This window comes from Thunnus maccoyii, chromosome 2 (genome assembly GCF_910596095.1).
Source record: "Thunnus maccoyii chromosome 2, fThuMac1.1, whole genome shotgun sequence".
NCBI lineage: Eukaryota > Metazoa > Chordata > Actinopteri > Scombriformes > Scombridae > Thunnus > Thunnus maccoyii.
Window position 1 is genome coordinate 28,189,567 of NC_056534.1, and position 24,559 is coordinate 28,214,125.

The 24,559-nt window shown below is 39.8% G+C and overlaps 1 long non-coding RNA gene across 1 annotated transcript; it reads left to right on the forward strand.

Moving 5' to 3' along the window:
- The first annotated feature begins 2,667 nt into the window (after positions 1–2,667).
- On the forward strand, positions 2,668–4,286 carry LOC121886997. Its single transcript, XR_006092885.1, has 3 exons — positions 2,668–3,063; positions 3,402–3,464; positions 3,718–4,286. It is a non-coding gene; the product is annotated as an uncharacterized LOC121886997 (long non-coding RNA).
- The last annotated feature ends 20,273 nt before the right edge of the window (positions 4,287–24,559 follow it).

A 24,559-nucleotide genomic window follows, 5' to 3' on the forward strand; every position in this document is an offset into this window, starting at 1 on the left:
GTCCCCATACTTATGTGTACTTTTGCTCTGTGGCTGTTTTGCATGGTCTGGGCTTGGCCCCATGGTTCCAATTAAGGGAATTCTTAATGCTGCAGTAAACAATGATATTTCAGACAATATCGTGCTTTCAACTTTGTGACAACAGTTTCAAGAAGCTGCTTGTCTGTTTCTCTTATAACAATGCCCCCACATGTTTTGGGGGCATTGGAATGAGATGATCAACAATTACATATTGATGTGGAGTCTACATACTCTTCGCAATGTAGTCTTACACAGTGAAAAGCAATCAAATATTTTTAAAAAATCTAATGTTTTAAAAGTCTTCATAGTTTAGTTTGGTAAAAAGGTAAAGGTCTGCAACCCAAACTTGGTCTCACAAGACCTGTTTCTGTGAAGCTTGACTCCTGAAGATTTTCAACAGTGTACTATGGATCTTTGTACAGTCAGGGCTAGAAGTTGCTGCACACGGGTGCTAAGAAGGAGTTTGTTGTTTGTTTTTTCATTTTATTTTAATTTGTGGCTCATGTTTAGCAGCCGAGAAAAAGTCAATCCAATCATTCTGAGTGATGTTAAAAAAAATCATATTTTTTACAGACTGAACTCTCCATCACTGCAAAAAGACTACTTTTAAAAGATAATGATATGCATATTGCCAAAGCAGCATTCATTGATTTTCTCTGGTTATTTGGGAGCTACGGGGGAACATGGAGTCCATTTGGAGTCATCTAGGGAATGTAAGTCCAATATTCACTCTTAGCTCTGTTTTGGTCTTCACCATCTCTTGATGGAAATATCTGGTTCTTTAGAGTGACTGCTTTCACATTACTCATAGTCATTTGATCCAGGATTTTACTAGTGATTTTCTATTTTTTTCTATTTTGTCAACAAATCCCATGTGTAGAGCGAAACCAACACTGAACTCATCCGACTTACAGGTATTGTATGTGTATCCAAAGTGTGACATATCGTCCAAAATGAAACATGTCAGTGAGCTATACTGCTGCACTGGGTGACATATTCCTTCGTCCCTGAAGACATTGGTTACCGTAGCTTGTTTAGAAACGGCTCCAAAGACTAATAACAGCGATAGAATAGTAACCCTCAGGAGTGGCAGATGCCACTGCACATGCGCAGGAACGCAGTTTACAGTGCTTTGCTAGTTTGTTGTGCTACGTATCACAACCTCTTGACTTTGTACTACATTAACTAAGAGGTTGTCAAGAGGTTGTGATATGTAGTACAACAAGCTAGCAAAGCTCTGTAAACAGAACTACGTTCTCGTGCATGCGGAGTTAAGTCTGCTGTACAAGGAACCTCACTCCTGAGGGTTACTATCAGGGCTCAAGACTGTCATCTGTCATCTCCACCTCTGGGATGAAAAGGATTATATTTATATATTTTAAATTATTGCTGGAGAACGTCTTCTCATACTGTTCTCATGCTTCTCATGCTAACTATAGTTACTATCACTAGTTGGCTAATAAGCATGAAACCTGAAATGTTCCCATGGTACCGATCCATCTGTCCCCTCAGTGACAAACAACTTGCTGGCAGGACCTCGCAAATATGTTGCACTGGTTAAACAAAACACGGCGCTACTCTGGCAGTGTGTGAATATTTTAGCTAAAGCATACATTTAGATGAGTTCAATATAGTATTGTGGTCTTTTTTGTTATAATCTAAGCCTTAAAGACTTACCAAACATAGCTTGTACGTGGACAGTAGTGATGCACGGATTGCAGTTATATCCGCGGGCACCACGGTTAATCCGCGGATTAGGCAGGTCGTAAAAATTACATTCTGATTAATAGTGGATGGGTTGCAAGTGGTGAAATAATACATCATTAATGAGGAAAATATTAATTATATTCTCTAAAATGTGAACATAGCAGAGAGCAGAGCTGCGGTCCGCCGCTCCTCCGCAGCGGACAGCTTCATTTTTTGTCAGGCACGAATTACTGACTCACAACTAAACAAACTAACAACAAGGAATACTAAGAAATACACAGACACTAATAATTATTTCTACAATTATATAAGAAAGATTGCCAGAAAAATTGGTGCACTCAGCATGCTACAATCTTTCCAGACCACATGGGTTATCGGGAGCAGAAGCAGATCGCAGCAGGCAGCATTCATAGTAGTCTACATAAATATGAAACTGTATTGCAAAGGCACAGGTCACCATGGAAACATTTACAATTACTGAAAGCAGCATCTCTAATCTTAAAAGCAAATCGTTGAAGAAAACACTTATACATCAAAAGGGGCAGATTTAGTGATTTAGGGGCCCCGGACAAACTCCGTCTTGCTTTACAAAGTAAAGAAACAACAATTTTGATTTTGGGATGGTTAATGTGCACTTTGGGACGATTAAAATTGTTTTTCGGGACGATTCTAGGACGGTTAGTCTGGAGCCCTGGTTACTATCTTTGGAGCCATTTTTAAATAATTACGGTAACTACTGTGTTCAGAGATGAATGTCATCCAGTGTAGCATGCTGTGACTCATTGACATGTTTTTTATATTTTCTGAACAACAACAGAGGAATACACACACAACATTTGTAAGTAGGATAGGTTCATTGTTGGTTAGACTCTGCATATGAGATTTGTTGACAATAAGAAAAATAAAGAAAATTGCCAGTCAAATCTTTTAATACAAAAGAAGACAGAAGAATTAATTTGTTTACACAGGAAATTACTTCTTTATTTTTAATCTTCTAATCACCAGTATTTTTAATTTAATGCACAATACTGAAACTTGTGAAGTCACAGCAGACAGTAGCAATACAGTAAAATGTGAACTATAGGGATATAGAAGTATAATAGGATTTGCTATGCAGGAGTACACTCCTTGTGTTTTCCTGTGCATTACACTTTTATTAGTCTCTGTGTTCCAGTACAATACATGTACTGTATGCATGTAATACATGTAGAGACATAAGCACTGAACACCCTCTGACAGACAGGGATGTGTGCCACGCCCCGCCACACACAGTGATGATCACCCAAAAGTCAGCAGTTTGATGCCTCTTCCAGCACAGCGAGTGGTACGACACAGGTACTGTAGGTCTGAAAGGTTTAGCAGCATCTTAAGACACAAGCCAAAGCCTCCCACAGAGCGGCCTAGTCAGCCTTCACCCAGCCTTTCTGCCTCACATTGAAGTGACATCAAGCAGCCCCTGTAGTGCTGAACACAGGACAGAAAAGAGACATAAACATGGCACGGGACAGCCAGTCTGACATAAAGCACCCCACCTGACTGTAGCTGAGCAGCCCCCCCGTATGTGTGTGTGTGTGTGCGTGTGCTTGTAAGTTTGTGTGTTTGTGTGTCTTGTTTACAGAGCTTTTCTGTCATATGTCTTCATCTTCACTTTCTATCCCCTCACTGTTCTTCAGCTCTGTGGCTAAGCCAGCATGAGGCAGAGACACACTGTGCAGGTTTCATCCCTTAGCTTAGAGGTGAGTGTTTATGTTCCTGTGTGTGTGTGTGTGTATGTGTGTGTGTGAGGGAGAGAGACTGAGTAAGAGACAGAGAACAGAGGGACTGATTGTATGCGTGTGTCTGTGTGTGAAACAGTGTGTTGCCCCCTGAAAATGTATGTTTCCTCTCTGAAATTGTGCATTTGTGGCCCCAAATTTGCTCTCAGTTGCCCTGTAGGTGTGTATGTGTATGTCTATTTTTATGCGTGTGTGTCTGTGTTTACTTCTGCAGTCTGATCCCGAGCTTATACTCCAGTGAGTGGCAGCCACCACCATTCAGAAGCTCTCTCCTTGGGGCATAATGCATGGAAAAAACAGGCTTAGGGGCACATCAATTCCACAGGCTTAACCGAACGACGGGTGGTGAGTGCGTGAGTGTGTGTTTGTGTATTCTTCAGATGCATTTTCATACAGTGCTTCTGTTTCTAGACAGAGTGCGACATTGAAAATGGTGTGTGTGTGTGTGTGTGTGTGTGTGTGTGTGTGTGTGTGTGTGTGTGGGTCTTTGTCACATGTTAAATGCTGTCATAATGAGCGTATTGAGCCAAATGTCAAATAAAAGGAGAGGGATTTAAGGGGATTCGAGCCTTTATTAAACATTCATATTGTTTCCCCACATCTGACAACTGAGACAAAGTGTTAAATACAAATGGATTTCCATATCCCCAAATAAATATCACAGACTCATGATTAAACGTGATAATGACATCAGATGGAATGTGCTGTATTTAACTTGTGTTTTGTCTCCTCAGACGAGTCCTTCGACAGCAGTTATTAAAAGATAGTTTAGACTAGTCAAAGATGAGGGATTGTTCTGTCCTTTGTACATTTCTTCTATTCCATCAGTGCAAGTAGAACATGAGGAATATAGTATTAATATTTAAGACTTGCTGTTCACAATAGGGAGAAAAATGAAATGACATTTGAGAGGCTTCTGTTTGTTTTCTGATTTTCCAAAAGCCCTTTTAATGTCTTACAAACATAAATGCTGCCTGTTGAGACTTTGCAAAAGAAGAAAAACAAGCATGCTAACAAAATGCCAAAGCACCACTGAGTGATGCCTGTGAAACATTTCACCTTTCATGTTTGACATTTCCAGCACACTGCAGTAGAATCACCCATATTACATGCAAAATCTATATATTTTCCCACTACACCGAAGCTAAATCGCATATTACATGCAATAAGATTAGTTCACCTAACTCACTCTTACTGAATTTAAATCCCACAAAGCATTCATTTTGAAGAACATCATCATTATTTAATTTTCCCCGGCAAGTGAACAACACAATTTCGTTTGATTACGAGCCGTGCACTCATGCATTATAAACGACTGAATCATTTCATTACATTTCAAGTCATTGCAAGGGAACGGCACATGCTAAATCAGTATTCATAAGTCCATATTTCTTGTTTGATGATAATTTCTCATTTCGCCAGATTAAACAGCATATTTTGGATAAAGGGTTCCATAAAGCATTCACACTGAATGGCAGAGGAAAAAAGAAAGAGGAGAGAGATTGTCGGTGGGGGAAGAAACTCATGAAGTGCATTTTAAGATATTTGGTTTTGGTTGTGTTATGAACTCATTCTTTTGGTCCTCAGGAAATTTAATTACACACAGGAAAACACTTGCCTGTCTGTGTGTATGTGTGCGCACATTCCTGGGCAGCGAGAATGTGACTCGGTTGTATGTGAGAACCGAGTGCTCCTCCCTCAGCATCCACCGAGCAGACACCAGACAGAACTCCGTCCAGAATGGCAGTCAGAATGCCGGTTTCCAGCGAACGATCAAAGAGCTCCGTGGCTCTGTGCTCCAACCACCAAGGGATTTACTGTCCCCATGATGAGCAGGGAGAGAGAATTAAGAGAACGGCCTAGAGAGAAGAAAGGGGGTGAGATCGAAGAGAAAGAGTGGAAGCAACAGACAAGGGCTATGCAGAAATGAAAGGAGAAGCAAAGGGGGGAGGAGGAGGAAGAAGGGGAAACTGAAAGCAGAATGGTTAAGCATGGCTGAAAGGAAGCAAGAATGCAAGAATGAGAGATGAGAAACAGATGGAGAAAAAAAGGGACTGAGGGAGACAGATGAAGAGGAAAGGGGTTAGACAGAAAGAAGAAGAAGGCACCATTAGAGTGAAAATGAATGGAGAACTAAGAACCTCAGGGCCGAAAGCTTCTTAGAAGAAGAAGCGATGATTGCAACTATCGCATTTCCCCTCATCTTCCCTCTCTCCACGTTGCTCCCCTGTTCCAACAGTACACAGAGAGCAGAGTTGGATGACCGTGGGGCACACAGGAGAGAAGTGGGCCAAACAGGAGAGGTAGATGAAGACCTGAGGCTTCAAAGAGTTTGGGGATGTTTTAATCCTGTTCTCTTTGTCTACCCATCTTATTTCTGGCTGCGGTTCTTTCCTTTTTAGTCCCTACTGACCCATCCATCTATAATTCCTCCTCGCTGCTTCTCTGCCACCTTTCATCTCTCTATTCATTTGATTTATAATCAAAACCCCTAATCATTAAGCAATAGCGACAGTCTGTACCATCAAAGTTACATTTACAAGATGTAATAATCCCAAAAAGATGATGTCGATCTGTCTGAAGTCTTATTACTGTGTCATTGTGAAGAAATTGTTGTGTTAGACTGATAGTCAGATATTCAAATTGTGTAGCAGTGCTTAATAAACTTGATTCCCAGTCACAAAGGAATTTAAAGTGGAGAAATAGAGAAAATGTTAAGTACTTGTTAAGTACTGTTTTAAGACTTAGCTGCTTCACTCAGCTCTTGACTGGTTTTTAGATAAAGCCACCTATCCACATCTTCCCATCTAAGGATTCAAAATTCAAAGGGTAGTCGCTCAATCTCATGGAGTTATGGTGCGCAAAACAGAGAGAACAGTAGATGTTAGTTGTTGCCTTCTAGGATCCTCACCAAGCCAACCTGATATTTTCATTTGTTTGGTTTCTTTGTGTACATATAAAAATAGAATTCCACAGGTTTTTCCCCAGAGGTTTTTTAGTGTCACTATAACTCTTGGCTTGTTACTTAAAGCAGCCAACTGCAATGCCCCAAGAAATGAATAGGCATATAAATCCAGCTAGAAAATCAACAAACATGTTCTTATACATAACCTTCATTATGGAAGAAAGCAAGGAAATGTATATGATTATATGACTTATATTACTTCTAAATGCTTTTTAGCCATGTATCCAAGGCTATATGGATGGCATCCACTACTTTGGTCCAGACTGAAATATCTTAATAATTATGAGATGGATCTCATCGGTCCCTGGAGGATAAATCCTACTGACTTTGGTGTTCCTCTGACTTTTCCTTTGGTGCCACCAGCAGGTCGAACTGAAATCTCTCATCATCTAATTAATGGATTGGTGCCAAATTTGGTTCCCTGACGATATATCCATATGATGTTGGTGATCTCCTGACTTTTCCTCTAGTGTCACCATGAGGTTGACATTTGTGGTTTTGAGTAAAATGTGTCTACAACTTTTGGATAGATTAAACGGGTCAGCGTTTAGGTTCAACAATGGGCCAGTTTTTGTCAGCACTGCTTACTGGGGGGGCTGTTGTTGTACGGGCGCAATGAAAACACATCCTAATATGTTGTTAATATGTTTTGTTTCTTTATTTCTTTTAATGCATTCAAGAATGAAACTGATTTATAAAATAGTTTGTTGTTGTTTGTATGTCAGGGCATTTGTCATAATTCCCATCAGTAAGTGAGGTGCTAATAGTGCTGATTGAGTGACAGCAGCTTATGTTAATACTCATCTGGCAAAAAATGATTCATAAACATGAACATATCCTCTGTGTTACACTACGAGAATAGAAATGTGATTGATAACTTATCCACACACAATAAACAGTGGGCTGCTTCATCACTTCACAGTACTGTTACTGACACAAATCTGTTCTGTTAAGATTGGCCAAATTATGTTATTTACCTGCGTAATAATGAGCCTTGTATTTACATCGTTATATATACTGTTGATTTATAAAGAGTCATGTAGAAGATTTGATGTTGTCTATAAGACGGAAAACTTGAGCTTTCGTTATGGGGCTAAATATTTTTTTGAGGGCCAGATTTGGCCTATGATCTGCTATTTACCTACCACTGCTATTAAATTTGGACATTTAAAATTTGGTAATTTATGACAAGTAATAATAATAGTAATTGTAATAACTGATCCTCTGACTTTTCATCTAGCCCCTTCATCAGGTCAGCATTTTACTGTGTTTAATACTTTGGTTTATGAACAAATACCTGCAAAAATAATTACACTCCAATCAGTGTTTGCTGTACAGCCTCACAGAACTGCCAGCATGGCAATGGACAATGTATTCAAAGATGTGTAGGAATACGACACATCAGGAAATAATTTATAAACTTGTTGTCATTGTCTTGATATCCTGTACAGGGTCACCACTGTCTCACCAATCATTGGGCCAAAAGCAGTGTACAGGTCACCAGGCTATCACAAGACTAGCATACATAGAAAGACAGCTGTTCACACTCACATTCACACCTACAGATAATTCACCAACACTGTATGTGTTTGAACAGGAGGAGGAAACCAGAGTACCCAGAGACACCCATGCAGTAAAGGGAAATCAAACAAACTTCACAAACACATTGCTAATACCTTGAAACAAGCAGTATATGTTAAGATGAGGTATGGGGGGGGGTTTCAACCATTTTTTTGTAGTTCAGTTCAATCTAATGTGATTCCCCTCTCAACAATAAACAAGTATGTCCCCGGGGCCCCTTTGTGCTCTCTAGCACCTCCAGAGGCGACCTGTCACACACAACATCATAAGCATAATTAAAGAGCTCAGAGCTGGTATATATAAAACAAAACACCCACATCCCCACACCCACTGCACCTTCTGGCACTGTTGATGTGTGTCATCTATGTGCAAACTAAAACACTGCCAACTAACATATTACACACACATAACAGCATGAACATATGCACATAGGAATATGCCAACACAACCCTCACACATATCTGTATAAATATAATTTCTAGGATAACTTGTAATAGAACCTCTAAATTAGACGAAATTTCCCGCTTTATGCGCCACCAGTGTCATGAGTATTTACCCAGTGTATTAGTATATACCTGCCCACTGTGTGGGAACCAGTGAAACATGATGGCTCGATAACAGAAGAAATAACATTCATTTTCATCCAATTCTGCAACACAGGGAGATGGGCCTTCGCTGGAATGTTTTGACCTTGCAGTGTAGATGCTTAACATCCCAAGAATGAAATTGGCACTCCTAAAATGGATTTGGCCTGATGTGCAGAGGCTTATAACAAGTGCCAACTCTGTAGTATTTAAGAGGGTACTGGCGGAGAAACACTGTATGCGTGTGTGTGTGTGTGTGTGTGTGTGTGCGGGCGTATTTTTTACTCCACACAAAGCTGCCAGTGTTTCATTCCTAGCTAAATATTTATAACAGAGAACGGCAGTAAGTCAGTCAGACAAACACAGACACGTACACTCAGAGATAGACATGGGAGAGAGAAAGTGAGAGTAGGAGAGAGACAGACAGACAGACAGAGAGAAGAAGGAGGGAGCTTATTATTTAATGTCCTACTTGGCAGAAGCTGTCAGAAACAAGGAGAGTGGAGGCAAGCCAGGGACTGACAGAACGAAATCACCATTCGTCTTCTTCTTTTCAAGACACGGACAAGCTTAATGAATTAAGATCCAACTCTAGCCCCTTCTCTTACTTCTCCAGATTGTGATGTGCGGGCTACATATTTGTAGGCTTTAGACCAGTGAGCAGCGACAGCGAGATCCACACAACATGGCATTAAATCAACACAAAGGGCACCATTCATTCTTTCACAGCCTCATTATCTGGAATGATCTCTCTATCAAGACTCTAAACTCTCACAGTTGCAGGTGCACTCACACACAAACACACACACACACACACACACAAAGCCCATAGCTCCACCAGCATTCCAAACAATAGCTGCAAGAGGCAAATTAGCAAACAATACACTGTGCTCACATAGCCTGAGTAATGAAAACAGTACAAGAAGAGTTAATGCATCTCAGGCAGTCCAGATTCCTGCCTCCGCTCTTATCTTCCCCTAACACGCTATCAGACAAATTAGCAACGGGGTCCACTTAAGAGAGTGTGTCTGTGCGTGTGTGTGTGTGCGCACTGGTGTGTGTATTCTTGTGTGTGTCTGTGCATTTAGCAGTGGGGTCCACTCATCGTCTGCCTCCTCTCTTGATGTTATTTATGGCTGTTTAAATGATCTCAGACACCTCTCATTTGTTTAGACAGCTCCAATTGGCTTTCTGTCTGAAGAGGGAAGAGAAGAGGAGGGCTCAGAAGCAGCAGGGCAGGAGGGAGAGATGTGGTGAGACAGAGGGGGTGATAGAGGGGGAGGGTGGTGAAGGGGGTAGGGTTGGGTGGCCAGACAAACAAGGACAGGGTGTGAAGGATGGGTGGAGAACAGTACAGGGTGAGGAGGCAGGAGCGTAGATGGATGAAAGGGGAAGACTTTGGAGGGGACTGAATCAAGATGAGGAAGGGCTGAGGAGAGGCAAGGAGAAAAGAGAGGGAAATAGAGGAGGAGTTTAAAGAAGAGGAATTTGCAGGAGAGTTAGGGAGACAGAGAAGACGTTAAAGAAAGAAGTAGAACAGACAGGTGAGGCAAGAGAGAGCAAAGCCTCTGACTCGGATCTATTACGTTTTTTCCTGCTGACACAAAAATTACTTTTCAGAATCAGAATTTTCATGTCTAGTAGTGAGTGGTATAGGCCTTTTTCACCACTTCATGTCCAATAACCATGGATGTATTAGAGGGGCTGGATACTTCATTCAAAGATGGCGCCTATTCACTCACCTGGCAATAGCCAAAAAAGTTTTCTCGCTTCAGGGTTTGCTTTCGTGTTGTGTGGCCCTCTGAATATATGTAGCAGTGTTTCTCAGCTGGCCCTGAGTTCCCGCTCTGCTCTTAGACTTTATATTGGGATGATGTCAGAAACTTTAAAATCGCCTTTCTAGGCTCAGAAAGTTTTATGAATATAAAATCTTAATGGGTTAAAAAAATCATCATACAAAGAGTAATAATTGACCTTGTTTGTAGTTGGGGGTGTCCTGTCAACAGTTTTACAGACGTCTCATTTATAATGGTGGTCTATGGAAAAAAAAAAGCTTTTTGGGCCACTGGGCATTTTTTTGCTACAATACTGCACAAATGGCCGCTGGGTAAAGTTGGCAGCAAGATCTGAGTTTTGGCATTGTATCCAGCTCTCTTACATCCATGCCCATAACCTAATGCTGCATGTAGCAAATGACCGCTAACTGCCTCTCCCAAAAAGCAATTGTTCCAATCATAGCTTAACTGGAATAACTGGGCACGCCATCTCTGTCAGGCTTTGGATTCATCACCATGTGGAAGCAGTGTGCATGAGCTGTATTAAAAGTGATACTTGATAGGTGTTTTGAAGGTGTTTTTTTTTTTTCTTTCTTTATTACTTTCTAAAACCAAAAAAAAAAAAACAATCATAAAAGTATAAGGAATGGATTAAGCTTGTTTGTCTGCTTTAACACGATCTGCAAATGTTAGCATGTCCGGCTACTACCTACAGTATAGTAACCTAAGTGTTACTTTCAAGGCCAAGAAGCGCACATTAGTTAGATATCATATCCCATCTTCTTACCATTAAAAATGTAACATACTGTTTTAAAATATGAACAATAGTGCATAAATCTGAACATTGTTGCTTGTTCAAATACACAAACTAAGCCAAACATGATTATGTAACAAGGAAATGCAAGTCTGATCTTTCTAATCATGCAAAAAATACTATGACCAATTATCTACACTGCAGTAGAAGAACAATGCTGTTTCTTTATTTCCATGTGATGGATCTTCAGCTGAAACTGACTGTTTATCTGGGACATGCAGCTTTAGTCATATATATTTTTTAGCACAATATCATCATTACAATGGCTGGAAACATTAAAATTTACCCACACGCAGCATTTTCAACCAACCGAGACCCAGCAGTTAGTAGAAAAGGGTGTGTTTACTGCATTGCAAAGAAATGTGTGTAGAGGCAAATTTTCATTCAGAATACCCGAGTGTTTCACCTAGTGCGGGCTGGGCTCTTCTATTGATTTGATAATAATGATGTTTAAAAGTCACTATCTGTAAATGTGAAAGAAAATGCACATTAACATTGTTATCTCTCACAAAATTACAGTTTTTAAAGTTTTTTGCAGCTGCCAAGACGCAAAAACTAGTATATTTGGCACAGTTACTGAAACCACTAACTCATGTAGCTCTATTGACCAGGTGTGCTAAACCATAAGCACATTTTCTGATTTACACTGAGTTTGAAAATCTAAAACACACTTTTTGCAAATAACCACACACAGTTATCTACATTAGACACATCATTCAGAACTAAAAGTCTGTGTGTGTTGTCTGTTAAACACTGCCACTGAAATACCACACTCAATTATCAATCACCTGCACCGAGAATGCACATGTGAAAACACCCGTAACCAATTAGATCACTTAGAAATCAGAGCTAGAACACTATAAATAGGATTCAGGTTTGCTCTTTGGTGTGCACAGCAATGGAGGCCAATTTTGGAGAGAGAGTTAGAGGAAGGTGTTCCAGTAAAAGGAGGACGAGGACGAGGAAGACAAGGGAGAGGAGGAGCAAGAGCAAGAGGAGAAGGAGGAGGACACAGAGGACGGGGAATGGCGAGAGGAGAAATAGGAGAACTGTCTCAGATGAGATCCAGATCACTTTGGTAGGCCCTCTAATCAACCATGGGTTGAGTTCACAGGAGGCTGGTCAGAGGCTCCAGCCTAATTTGAGACGCTACACTGTAGCAGGTGTCATCCGGACATTTCGAAATGAGAACAGGTAAGAAATCTTACCCTCTATATGATTTAACACACAAGAACAGGAACAACACATCATAAACATGGTCTTTGCAAACAACAACACATCATCACTGACAACACAATATTCAACAACATAAACAGGATAAGTTTATCTACACTGGGCTGTTTACTGAAGTGGCATCAACTTCAGATGGAACAGGTGGTCATTAAAGACAGAATGGACTGCAATTGCAATATACTGTATTTTGTTTACAGTACAATATAGGGTTGTGTACATGCGTGTTTGTGGTGCTCAGTGAGGAATCAAAGTATATGGAACAGGAGCCTTGTTTCTCTGATTAGGCCTCTCTAGAGAATCCAGAGGAGGTAGTGGGATGGAGGGCACTCTGCTCTGGTTGTTAAAACACACATCTACACACACACACACACACACACACACACACAAGACAGAGAAGAAATATTCAGATGTGGATACAACTGCAGACAGACACACACGCTCAATTAAATTTGAATGTTTATGATGTAATTTCTCCTTTATTGTGCCATCGTAGTATGGTCTCTGGGCACTCTAATGGTAATTGCCACTGAGACTTGCTCTGGTTGTTGTTGTTTGTTGTTTCTGACAAGTTTGGGTGGTTGAGCTATGTAAACAACGTTGTAAACACTAGGTCAGCTCACAGGGCGAGTACAGCCTGGAGTCTTTCAGCAGCAGATTCTCATGGAAATGGAAATGAGGTAGACTGTACAATGAAGTTTCTTTGAGGAACAATGCACACATGCATCAGCCCCTTGCAAGTCCTTTGTTGGTATGCTGCTCAGAATGTGATTGAAACATGAAGATTTTTTCCAAAGTTGAAGTTTACTTTTGAAGCAGCTGATAGCAGCACAGACCAGAAAAGACATCTAGCCACCTGTTAAAACAGGACAAAATTATGCTGAAAAGTTTTATCTACTACAATCTTTATTTCAAATTTATTACCACATATAAGTAGTTTTACAGACAGAAAGGGTTTATTTAGTTAAAAGCTCTTAGAAAGTGAAATCTACAACTTATGTTCATCTATGGTCAAAGCCTCATATAGCTGATTCCTCTAATAAATAGACATAAACCTCTATTGTTGTCCAAAAACTATTAAAAACAGCCACACCACTGCACTGTGTGACATATTCTTTGATTACAATTAACATAGCTACTGTATTTTATTGTGAGGCAATCCCACATATACTGTCCTTCTGCTGTAAGTAAACACTCATGCACCAGATGCGTATTAATCCACAGTTGAAACTAGTCCTCAACAAATGCAGTATTCACTCCTGTTTAAGGAATGTTTGCTAAAAAGTACAGTGCCCAGATGTTTTAGGGAGTTACCAAACCTTTATTAAAAATGCAACATAACTGTGACCTGTTTTTAAAGATATCAGTAGGAAAGATTGGACTTATTTAGGAGGTTTCGACAGTAAGGAAAATATAGAAGCATACCAGCCTCGTCCTTTAAACATGTGAATAACACTCCAAGAGGGCACCTGCTCCTTGCTTACTTGGATTGAACGATACATATGTCTTTGAGCTGTGAAGGTTATCCCAACAACATCCTTTGTAAACAGCAGAGATGCCAAACTGTTACAGTATACATTTCTTTCCTCCATCAAGGACTGATGAGACCAGGTTGTCATCTTTTTGGACCACTTAGAAAAAGGAGACACACTGGACCTTGGCTTGGTGTTTTCTGCTTTCCCTTCTGCTTACCTCCTTGTAAGGAAAAGATGTGCTCTGATTCATTGTACTATATGTTTTCAATGTCTTGTTCCATGTATTTAGAGGCATTTTATCTAGCAATGGTATTCCAGTGCTGTACTACTAGATATCACAGTTTAACTCAAAGCAATACTTTCTCTTCTCACCTACACCAGCACCAAGCACATCAGAGAATGAAGCAGCTAGCAAGCTGTGCACTAATTATTAATACAATGAGACAGGTTTAAAATTCATGCATATCTGGAGCAGTGACCTCTGCCGACATGTAGATTTGTCTTCATGATATATATGCTGCAACTACAGCTTGGAAAAAGCAATAAGCGGCACAGTTAAAAAAGTAAGAGGGGATTTATCTGTAGTGGTGGTGAGTAAGTCGATGATAAATGGGTTAAATAGATGCTTTCCTTTGAAGGTAAATGAATAGAAACTAGGGAAAATGTGTAACTAGGTCAAAGTGGAAAAGGACTTAGCTTCATGACAAAAATGTTTCAAAAAGGAGGAACAGGGATAATTATAAAAGTGCACCAGCATTATGCAAAAGAGGGAAAAATATTTAATCAGGAATTAATTGTAATGACATGCCAAATGTAGTAAGTGATGGTAATGTAGGCTAAAATGCAGCCAAAAGTTAAGGTCTATTGATATAAATTATACAAATTCTAAATTATATGTTAAATTTAAAAAAATAGGTTAATGTTGATTTTTATTTGCTGGTTTATATGGAGGCCTGTAATATGCTGTTTGAGTATAGTGCAGTTTATAGTGCAGCGATCCACTGGTGATAATCATACATTGCATTACTTGAACATATAAAATTCAAATACTGATAACTTTGTAGAAGGTTAATAAGCAGCTTCAATCAGGCACACTACCCTGTGATATGTTCATCCTGTTGTAAAGAGGGCATATGGAACAGAAGAAGGACAAAAAGTGCAGGACTGCCATCCTGCCCTGACTCATCCCTCTGCTTCAGCAATCAATTCTGCTGTAATTACCAACAACGGCATCTATCAGAGATTTGTATCTTATCTGACTGGACGATTTGATAATAGGGTTTATCAGTGGAAATTACCAGTGAAATCTTTACCACATCAAGGATACACAAGGGTATTTGAGGTCAGGGTTCCACAAGAACAGTAGCTTATCAGATTAAATACCATTAGATGGAAAGACAATGCTGTTGGACAAAGTTTTTATAGCAGGGGGATATGCTTTACTGGCCATATTACAAGATATCTGTACATAAAGATAAGATGCAAAGATTAATATATGTAAAGAAAATAAGAACTCAGGAACACAGAACTGAATTAAGTACAGTATGTAACACTGGCACCATACAACACATGAAAATAGCCACCTCTATTATGTGTGTAAACCATAAACTGTATATAAATATGGACGACATGTCTCCACTTCCTACTGCTATGCAAAAGTGAAGCTAAAACATCTCTTTTCCGGGATCTGTCATCTTGTTTGTGTGACGTCATTTGGAGCCAGAGTCTGCGTAGTAGAGTCAGGCGGTGGGATAACGGCCCGCGGAACACGCCCCCTCAGTCGTTCCGCGGCCTGATGGAGGTTTCAGAGTGGCTGTCACCGCTGTCAATCATGACGTCAGACCCCCTTTCTATATCGTCAAAAAACTAATTAAAAACAAACTTATAAGAAAAGAGCACTTGGACAAACATCAACATAACAAGAACTATGATAGAAACCATCTTTGGGGAAAATTTATTTGATGTGTACTTTGATTTTTTAGTTTAACTCATGTCCCATCCACTAACATGGAGGGGGCAGGACTAATGACCTATACTACAGCCAGCCACTAGGGGGCGATCGAGATGTTTTTGCTTCACTTTGAGGGAGCTGTCATGACGTCCATCTTTATATACAGTCTATGGTGTAAACCATGGTGTAAACCCACACAACAGCGGCAAGATGAGCCAGGTAAACTCAATACCTTGTGACTGAATTTGCCAGTGTCCTGTTGTTCCCCGTTGCACATCCCTGTACCTGTATTGGTGTCTGCTCTTGTCAGGTGATAGCATGTGTTCTTTTGTGGTCTGTGATTTATTTATGGCCTTTTTTGTGAGAAAAAAAGATGTATAAGAATATTGTGAGCAAATCTGCGAGGCTATACTTTAAACACAACAGTACCCTGAGCGAAATGTCTACGTCAGCATGCTAACATGCTCACAATCACAATGCTAACATGGTGATGTTTAGCTGATATAAACTTGACCTTGTTTCCCATCTTAATTTAGCATGTTAGCATGCTAACATATGCTGATTAGCACTAAACGAGTCATAAACCAAAGTATCTGACCTAATCATGAGGCTAGTTAAGTTAAGTCATCGCCAAAGTGATTTCAAGCCATCCTGAGGTAAACATGAATATTTATCCATATTTTTCATGGCAATACATTCAGCAGTTGTTGAGACATTTGACTTAAAACCATAAATGTCAACCTGCTGGTGGCGTTAACCAAAAGAGATGACCAAAGTGATGAGGAATCAACACATAGGAATCATGAATGTCTGTATGAAAATGGGTGCCGATCCATTAGTTTGATGTTTCAATGTTTGACCTACTGGTGGGGCAAGCGGAAAAATCAAGGGATCACTAATATCATCAGGCTTCATTCTCTGGGGAATGTCTTTACAAAATGTCATTGCAATCAGTCCAGTAGTTGCTGAGATAATTCAGTTTGTACCAAAGCAGTAGACCAGCCAACAGACTGATAGTGCTATCCTTTGAGCCACACCATTTGCATGGCAAAAGACATTGGCTGAGATCCATAGCTGGAGCCACTGGCTCTTCAGGTAAAGGCTCTGAAAATGTTATTTCTCAATCACCTTCTTATGATGACTAATTGCATCCTACGTCTGCCAAAATTAGAACAGTTTTTCATTTGACAGATTGTTGTAGTCCTTTTTTCTCTCTGTGCAGCTTGTAACATACATTTCAACAATGAAGAGTCAGGAACAGATATCCACATTGAGAAGTTTTCTTGCTTTCTGTACAGGGAAGTATTTGCAGGTCAGCTCTTCCCCAGAATTCCATAATAGACACCAATTTTGCTGGAATCATAAGGAGTAGTTACACCAGCTACAACAGTAAATATACCTCTGACAAGTTAATAAGGTCATTATCTTATACAATGTGACTTTCTCCTACTCAAATGGGTATGGATGTCAACTATGAACAGAGACAGGGGAAAAGTGCACTATGTGCAAACACACTGCATCTCTGGTTGCAATGCAACACTTAGTTGGCTTGGATTTCAAATTTAAAAAGGAAATAATAATGTAAAAAATAATAATTGATGAGAAGAAGTACACTACATATGTCTGTTTGCTCTTTCTTGAAGAACAAGATAAGAAGCTGATTCACACAAAGAATGTTATAGTCAAAGTTACCAGCTGCCTACCGGGAAAAATGACTCCCTGCAGGTGCAGCATCGCTCGTTTGTCTGTGCGACACTAACATTACATGTGACTTTATTAATGTTAAGAAATGTTCAGTCTTGAACATGCAGGGATGTGTCCATGGCCACATCCAAAATGTGTCCACCCCCCCCCCCCCCCCCCCTCTCACCTGGTGTGTTCGTCCTTCTCTCCTGGTGTTTCTGTTTCTCTCTCCCGGCGTCCGCCTTTTTCTAACCCCAGGTGTCTTCATCTCTCTCTCTGTGTGTATTTGTCTCTCCCTTTTCTCTTAAATCTGGCAAGATGTGAAAAACATAAAAACTGTTTTCTCTTTCAGTGTTGACCAATTTGAGACTCCATCAAATTATTAAAAGAACATGTTCATATCAAACTTCCAAAGACCATGCCCGGCTTGAGATATTGGTGAAGGAAAATGTAACACATTCCAATAAGCTTGGACAGTGTAACATAACGTACAGATTGCACAGTGAAGAAACTAACCGCGGAACCGTGTTTGTAGTGCTGTTGCTGGAGAGTTGGGCACAGTCTGTGGAAACATTGGACACTAAACACTCGAGAGATCATGAAAATACCTCTGAAGATACAAACCACTGCTGGATATCACCAAAAATATAATGTATTCCCCCCTTCAGGTTTGCGCTGAGAAGTCTGTGTGATTGAGTCATGGAGTAACGTATGGAGTGCCAAGGTCACAAATGTGACCAAGTTGGAGGGTGCAACCCAGTGCAGTCACAGTGGCTAAGCTAGCTGTTGCTGGTCAGTAAATACTCCAAACTGGAGGCTGGCTGCTTGTTAAACTACAGTGTATAATATTGTTGTGTGTTGTCGCTTTGGAGTTGAAATTCACCTGTAGTAGTAATAACGAGAAATTACAATTTTCAACTAATTGAGCAGACATTGATGATTACCTATTGTAATAATAATATTACATAATGTACTAAGGCTGTAACAGTACGTGTATTCTTCCTGAACTGTTCTGTACAGGATGTTTGGTTCAATACCTGACTTTCCTCGACTAATAATTAATAATCCATTTACTCTGATGTGCATTCCACCTGGAACATTTTGGCAGCGCACCACTGAGCTGTAGCATGCTCATTGGTATACGCTAGCTGACTTAGCCAAGTAGCCTGTTTATCAGAATGACAAATGAGAGACCCCTAACACTGACCAAGTGCAACACTATTATTAAAATATGTGCCGTTATCTCCATCGTGAAATGATACCACATCTCCCCGTCCTGAATTTTGTGTACCATTACACTCCTATTGTATACATCATATTACATATAACAATGTATATGTGTGCACCAATATGCTGTGTTTTTGTCTTTATAGCATGATTTCATTGTATTAGCACATTATCTATTTAAGTTTACTGTGAGAATTATACAATAGGTGGTGATGTCTCACAAGTTTAAATAGAAGTGTGCCAGCATACATTTGCGCATAAATCCATGGTAAATAAGATGTAGAGAAACAAAGGTTTATGAATGCAGCACCTGGTGTATGTATTATTCCATGCAGTGAGTGAGCTGCTCTTTGCAGAACTGCATTAGGACTCTCTTTGAGTGCTCAACATTACCATCAACTTTCCTCCTTTTGGAAATGGATGGTGATGTAGATAATGGCAGGATATCCAGCTGGCTGTTAATTTTCATTGCTTCCGTCTTCACGAGTCAATTTTGATTGACATGCCGGGATGAAAGGGGTGTCAGGTCAAGGAAAATGTTCTAGCCCAGAAGCCTCTGAAAACCCACAACATATGCTCCAAAAACAAGAGGCCAGGGAAGTGAGGGAGCTTAGAAACTCTGTGAGCCACAACAGCTGCAGAACAGGTGTTAAGTGATGTCTCTGTTTGGCAGTGAGAATGTGAGAGGAAAAATGCATAATTTTAAAAGATGGAGGAGATGTGATCCCTGAGTAATTTCTGCAACAACTAAAACAATTGCTGCATCATTAAAATTTGCATCATATTCTTCACAGTAACTATGTAGCCTCTTAACATCCACCCTTTTTTTTTGGAATTTTCATCAGTTTCATCAGTTTTCATCAGTTAGTACATCAGTTCAAATAAGGTTCAAAAAAGTGTTTTTGGTCCTCATCTATGAGTCATAATTGAATAACAATAACTAGGACATGCTTTGTGCCAGAACTATGCAAATCACCACATACAGTAGCTTCCCTAACTTTATGGGAGCTAGGTAGTTTTTGGTTTGTGGTGTCACTGGTGTCCCCGAACCTTTCCGAAACGTCCCCAAGTGGCCAAATTGTGCCAATTGCTTTTATCCATTACTGCGTGATAATAAGGAGATTACAACTGGCTTAAGCGGGTTGCCAACGACCCGGTGGATGTTAAGAGGTTATGATTTTATGTTAAATGTATGTTATTTAATAAGGAAAATTATAGCATGTATGGAAAGAGATTTGATGATCAGCACTGATGTGATACAGGTACTGTAGCAACCCTGTCTCCAAGAAATTACATTCATATACAACTAAATTGTTTTCCCAATTATGTTGTGTTGGCAAACATAACTGCTGCCTTGATTATGCTCACAGGCAACATTTTTTCAAATAAATGAAGCGCTACATTTATATATCGCTCTGAAGTCACAGGGAGGAGGTTACACATAGTAACAGCTTTGCATCCTGAGTCCCGTGTGTGGTTGAGTTTAGGCAACAAAAACACTTCAGTTAAGGTCAATGAAATAACATTGTTTCAATTGAATGTTAAAAAGATGTTGTGCTTCAAGTCATTGCTGATTTTTTTCTGTATTAAACAGACCATATTTTTTCCCTAACCTTAAAGAACTGGTTCACAATTTTTCCAAGTCTGTCTAAAACAACAGTCAGGTGCCCAAATGTATGGTTTCAGATCAGTCTTAATATCAATGAATGCACACAGAAGGATTCACAAATGTATTTTGGGATTTATATATAAATGACTCTCTCATAAAAATATTTTTCCAATGCACACAAAAATATTTATTGTTGTATATAGGTGTAAAAAATAATCCACATTTTTAAAATAAGGTTCACAAATGCATTTCTGATGCACACACAAATATTTCTTATTTTAAATATATCTAATAGCCTTATCCAAAAATAGATGTATTTAAAAGTATCTTAAATTTTCATCAAAAACATATCAACAAACTGTTGAACCTGCATTAACAAACTGCTTGTCATTTGTGAACTTCACTGCATTTGTGTGTGGGCACTTCTACATTTTACTCTTTGGTGTAAAGTGACTTTTTCTTGCATGCTGGCACTTCTTCACAAGCTGCCGGTACTTGATTGTCGCAAAAAAATAAAAAGACAGACTCAGACCATGTGTGTGTCCTCTGCAGAGCAGAGACGAGCCCCCACCACTGCCAAGGGGTTTCCGTCTTGTGCAGCAAACAGCACCAGTGGGGGCACTATGGCCTGTATGTATTGTCATTGATCCCACCCCTTTTATATCCCCTTAATTGGGCCCCGGCCACCCCCAACAGCAGGGCCAGCTGTGAATGTCTGTCCCGTACTGACTGAGTGATGAAGTTACACCATTGGTCGGCTGCATGCCATGTGACTGATATCTAGCTAGGTGGTAAAATGGAAAGAAAGTACAAATTGGGTGCATTGAAATGCAAGAAGCGAGAGAGTAAGAAAAGTCTAATTGCATCCAGTGTTTCTCTTACATCTTACTTCTCATCTTTCTCGTCTTTTCAGCACAACCATGATGATGATGGACTGGATAATCAAGCAACGGTACTAGCCTGACAGTCGCTAACAATGAGGCTAGCATCACTCAAAGTATAGCTTCCAAACCCCTTACCATGAAAAGCACATATTTTGGTCTATGGAGGATGGTGGAATACACAACTGGACTACACTAAACTACAGCAGGCTGAGCAGGGACAACAATTGGTGAGTGAAACATCTATAATTAGTCTTTATTAACTTAAATTTTGGTTATGAAGAAACCAGTCAGAAAGTTATATCAATCAAGGCCATGCTTACTGCACTCGACACCTGTTTCTGTTACTGCCTGTGGTGTTGTACACCGTCTACTTTATGTTTAAAGAGGCCTTGTACAGTGTTGTAGACCGCTGTGTCTATTTCATGTTCATGTTATAAGCTTGTCTGACAACGTGGCTCCACTATATGTTTTCTTAGACATAGGCTTGCTTGGCTCAATAAGTGACAGTTTGTGTTTATGTATAGGAAAGGATAGGATATATAACCTACTTTACAGTTGCGAATTTTAAAATTACTTCATCAGAAGGGCTTCTCGAGAATGCTCCGCCCCCTCTGTGCTGGGAGTCTAGCTCCGCCCTGCCTAGTGTCCTTTATGCACTGTAGAAATTCAGAATGTTATAATTAATGATTTTCTGATACTGGCCGATACACACATCAACATGTGAATAGGGGAAGTACTGACACTTATTTTTTTTCCACCTCAAGCACTGCTGGATTCACAAAAGCATTTTTTCAATAGGGAATTATCTGTAGCCAATCAGATGTCTCCTTCCTTTTCAGCCAATAACATGAGTGTAGATTCGAGGGTATGATTTAATGTGATCACATAGCGTTACATCTGCGCAGTCTTATGTACAGGAGGATGGACATCTAGGGAGAGAATTGAAATTTTAATATTTAACAAAAGTTTAAATATTTTTTTTGGGTGAGAAAGTAAGGGCCGAGCACCTGTCGGGATGGGTCGAACACACCAAGTATCCCAGTTCAGTATCCTCAGCTCAGTTCTGGTGATTGAACTTCAACACGCCCACCTGACCACACGTGACAAAATAATCTGGTGACCAGCCGGTCATCTCAGGAGTCAGGCTGCTGAGATGACTGGCTGGTCACTCGGCCAGCAGCTCCTCACATCTTTTAAAACGTTGCAGCGAATTTATTAACAGGTGTTATTTGGATAAACTGACCACATATTGGGAATCTAAATAGTTACTTTCTTGCCTGAAAAATATTAAAACTTAATAAAGTAACATATTAACAGTCCTAGAGCAACACTTTTAGCCTGTCTCAAAATTTCCGCAATGGCTGCCGTATCTGACCAATCCCGACAGGTGCTCAGACCTCAGGTATCTTCGTTGGACTGCAAAGCATACTGGGTATGCAGGCCCAGCAAGAGCATTTAGTCTCTCTCTAGTTTGATGTCCATCTTTTCCTGTTCATAATTGCAGAATACGCAGATATAACACTATATGATCACATTAAATCACACCCTCAGATCTATGCCCAAAATACATGTGAATCCTTCTGTTTGCATTCATTGATACTGAGACTGATCTGACTCCATACCTATCAACACTGAAAGAGGTTTTCCTCACTGTAATCATTCCTCCTGTTCATACTGGCTATTAAAAGATCCCCTTCAAATGCGCTGTAAGTGATGAAGGCCAAAATCCACAGTTTGTCTGTGCAGTTATTTTGAGCAAAAAACATTTAAAAGTTGATGTGAATGAGGCTTCAGCAGTCTGAGTTAGTCATATCAAGAGGATATCTGCCACATTTACAGTTTTAGCATCAAATTCCCTCTTTGTATTTCCTCTGACAGTGTTTCCCTGTTGAGCTGCGGTGGAAGTATAATAACAAAAAGAGGGACTTTGGCACTAAAAAGACTGTAACATATCTGAAGGCTGAAGCTTCAGATAAACTTTTAAATACATTTTTGCACAGAAGGAGGACTGTGGATTTTGTCCCCCATCACTTACATTGAGAGTGCATTATGAAGAGATCTTCTAATGGTCAGTATGAACAGGAGGAATGATTAGAAAAACCTATTTCAGTGTTCATTTGGGCACCTGACTGTTGTTTTAAAACAGACTTGAAAAACTGTGAGCCCATTCTTTAACCAAGTGCTGCCAGTGCCTAAATGTAATCATAAAAACCTTAGTAGTGCTGCAGCTGTACTGCAAGATTGTACATTTTGGTGAGGAAAAAATGAAATACATTGTCTCTGAACATTTCTCTCAATAAACAACATTTTCTCATTATGTTGAGAGAGAACGTAATTCTGCCAACATTACATTTCTAACATAACGTATTTCCTATTGCAATTTAGTTATATATGGACGTCATTTCATGGTGACAGGGTTGCAGGTGGAGGGGTTTGATTCATTATTGGCCACCGATGCAACCACAAAATCCAGTCTATGAGTCTCTCCTCTGCTTTGATTCTGTGGTTTGCTCTAGAATTCGCAAATGTACAAAATTCAAAATATTCAAGACAAAAATAGATTATGTACAACATAAAAACAAGATGCATAGCCATTGTTTTGACTTATTTATAAAGCTCTCATTACAGGTGCACACATTGTTTGATTTTCAAATATGAGCCAAGTATCATTGCAAGCCATAATAGTTTATTGATTAAAAACATGCTTACAATATGATATCTGTATTATTATCCTGCAATACCTTGTGCTAGAATACAGCCTGCGGCATTGTGGTTTGATTACCATCCTTCAAGTCGCCCTCAATAAAACTTTCTCCAATGTAAATCCAATGAAAAAATCAAACACCACTGCTTTATTTTTTGACCGTCTGACTTTCAGAAGAACAAACACTTTTATTCATCCTTCATCAGATCCATCTATGCATTACATCTATCTCTATTCGCCCTTCCCTGACCTGATTTGTTTTGGTCCTTCATCATTTCCCCACTCCTCTTGTTCTTTCTCTCATACTTATTTCTCCCCTTCTGCTTGTGTGGAGGGCTTGCAAACAGACATCACTGACAGTGAGAGCCAATTCACTGTCAAGAAGGTCTTTCTTATGCGGGTTTATCAGTGCGTGTGTGTGTGTGTGTGCGTGATTCTGAGTGTTTGTTTCTGTCAAGAGTAAAGCAAGGTTAGAGGAAGAAAACAGCATATTTGCTATCTAGTTGAATACAATTGCTGGTCGTTCAACAATCTTTGAAACAGAGGGTGACACACAGAAGGGGAGAGGAGTCAC